Source organism: Notechis scutatus, chromosome 7, assembly GCF_049901735.1.
Source record: "Notechis scutatus isolate UNSWTSFEM ecotype Mainland chromosome 7, rNotScu1.2, whole genome shotgun sequence".
NCBI classification, from domain to species: Eukaryota; Metazoa; Chordata; class Lepidosauria; order Squamata; family Elapidae; genus Notechis; species Notechis scutatus.
In genome coordinates, this window is record NC_142015.1 from 15483600 (window position 1) to 15486321 (window position 2722).

The window sequence follows — 2722 nt, forward strand, 5'->3', positions numbered from 1 at the left end:
CTGGACTGCATTCTTCACGGTAGATTGAGGAGGACAAGGATAATAGAAATAAGGAGAAATTTTCTGACAGGGAGAGCAATCAACCAATGGGACAGAAGTTGCCTTCAGAAGTTGTGGGAGCTTCATCACTGGAAGGTTCCAAGAAGAGACTGGACTAGACTGCCATCTATCAGAAATGGCGTAGGGTCTCCTGCTTGGGCAGGCGGGGTTGGATTAGATGACCTACAAGGTCCCTTCCAACTCTGTTAAATTTGTTATTTATACTTAGATTCACCCTGATGAGCTGATAGCCAATCATATAAATGGCACTTCATCTAGAGGATTCCAACTCTCCTTTAAAGAAACCTCCTCTTATAAAATGTATATAATGCATAACAAAGCTATCCACAGAGGATATTCAATGGTATTTAAGAAGCTAAACAGACATTCAGAACAAAAAGAGAGGATGGTTAGCTCAGGGGCAAGTCCAGGGACCTTTTACAATTCGCTATTACGTTATCAATGGTGGCTGGAACTGTTCACTGTAGAAATCAAGCAACTGAGATGGCTGTAGTTTTAGTCACAATAAGCCACTGTTTAATTGTGGCCTCTGAACCAATTACAGAATTCACTTAAAATGCTATGCCCAAACCAAACAAATGACAGGCTTGGTATGATCTATGAATCAGACCACTGAGATTAAAAATTGAAATACACAGACAAGCTAAGGAATGAGTTTCGCCTACTTTAGACTTGGACATTACTCTCATACCTCCGCAAATGTGACCAAAGGAGGCTACAGTATAAATAAAATTCATGGTGAGTCTTTACTTGTTACACGAATGGAACTAAGTACATCACAAGATTTCATCACCAGCAAGTTCTTCTACATACAAAATGGTAAACATTACACAAACTATCCAGAGCTTCGTATTAATCTAAAGCAGGGGTGTCCAACCTTGGCAACTTTAAGACTTGTGGACTTCAATTCCCAGAATTCTTCCATAGCAGGCTAGGGGATTCTGGGAGTTGAAGTTAACAGATCTTAAAGTTGCTAAAGTTTGGATACCTCTGATCTAAAGCCTATCAGTGTTGTTATGACATAAACTTTGCTAGTAGAGTTCATGATATTTATTATTTGGCTGAAAAACTTTCCAATTTGACTTGGCATTGTTGAACTTATTCTCTTCTGAACTTCACCAAACACTGTCCTTTTGATCCTTCTGCAGCTTCCTTGGTTGACTTCACTCTCTAATCTGGAAAAAAATCCTAATATGAAATTCCCCTCATGAGGCCTTCCACTGTGATTTGAGACTAATTAGAGAGCTGGAGGGGACCACTTGAAAGAAATGCAATAGAAACTGGACTGCCGTTTCTATTGTATGTCTTTCTTTAAGTGGTTCCCTAAACCACTCAAAGTCCACTGAAAATACAATGACTGTACTTATTGAAAGACAAAACACATCCCCGGCCAATTGATAACTGAGTTAAATGAAAGCACCCTGTACTCATTTCCTAGGAGAATTTGACTAGCATTTTCTTCTCCAGGGAAGAAAAACTCTTTTCCATAACATTAGATGACAAGGTTTAACAAAAGCAGAATGGGAGCTCCACATAGACCTAAACCTTGCATTCCATCACATCTTCACTCTTAAGGAATCTCTGTGCAATGGATGATCAGAAGACAGGCGTTTTACCCTGGAGGCCACCTTCAACAAACTCAAACACAATCCCAGAGGAATGTGGTATTTTCCAGATTAGAATGAAATCCCCATTCTGCTGACCTGACTATTCTTCCAAACATCCAATGTGAATACTTTCCACTATAATTATTTGCCCTGAGACAATTGGAAATAAACAGAGCTTACAGCAAAATACATGTTGGCCATGTTGCCTCCGTCAAGAGCAGCAGCTCTCTTATATTGGTGTGAGATATGGAAAAAGAGATTAGATGCACAAAGTCTCAAGTCTGGCTCAATGAAGATGGGTCATTCCTTTCCATCCAAATTAAATCCAGTTGGTCCAAGAATTTTTGATCACACTTGACCAATTGCGACTGACCAGTTGCAAGCAAGGGAGGTTAGAATATTGAACATTTCTTCTAAAGGAGCCTCCATTCAATAAGAAAAAATCATTGCATTAGCCTCCCATTGGCTTTCCAGTTGAAGATATTTCAAGTATTGTAGGAGACATAAAGTAGGAATAGACAATGGGATTATTTGTGACAGAGTTGTGGAAGTGGCTTGTTGTTTCCTTCTTCCGAGATATCCTTTAAATGTGCAGGTTCAAAAAAAAATGCTTCCCATGTCTCACTTTCTGAAACTCACCAGCCTTTCCCTCCCAAATGTTATTCACCCCTACAACACAAGTTTCACTTTCTGAGTTTAAGGACAGTTTATTAGCGCCATTCTGAGGCCACCTTGTGATGGCCTCTGCTCGTGGTATTATTTCACATTGAGCTTCGTGTCCTTGTAGTAGAAATAGCTGTCATTAACACACAATTTTTAGTATAAAAAAAAGTGTTTGGCTTAAGAGGAAACCTCTTTTCCCTGGGTTGTCCTTGTAATTCAAATTAAACACTTGGCAGTGGTTTTGCATAAAATAAAAACATCTCCAGAAATGAAAAATAGGACTGTGGAAGAAGCAGCAATTAAAACTGAAGCTTTTTCTTCCTCCAGGTAGAGAAATGAATCCTGGATTGCTCCTCTGTTTTTAATATTATAAAAAATTGGAATGCATCTGG

The 2722-nt window shown here is 39.1% G+C and overlaps 1 protein-coding gene across 6 annotated transcripts in view; it reads right to left on the reverse strand.

Moving 5' to 3' along the window:
- Nucleotides 1–553: 553 nt before the first annotated feature.
- Nucleotides 554–2722, reverse strand: part of SLC37A2 (solute carrier family 37 member 2) — a 39330-nt gene continuing 37161 nt past the window's right edge. For 4 of the 6 annotated variants that reach the window (XM_026671414.2, XM_087969995.1, XM_087969993.1 and 1 more), the window contains one exon: nt 554–2722. This exon is cut by the window's right edge and continues 310 nt beyond it. The gene's annotated coding sequence lies outside the window, so the exon portion shown is untranslated. The other 2 variants (XR_015750361.1, XR_015750360.1) reach the window with 1 other exon arrangement.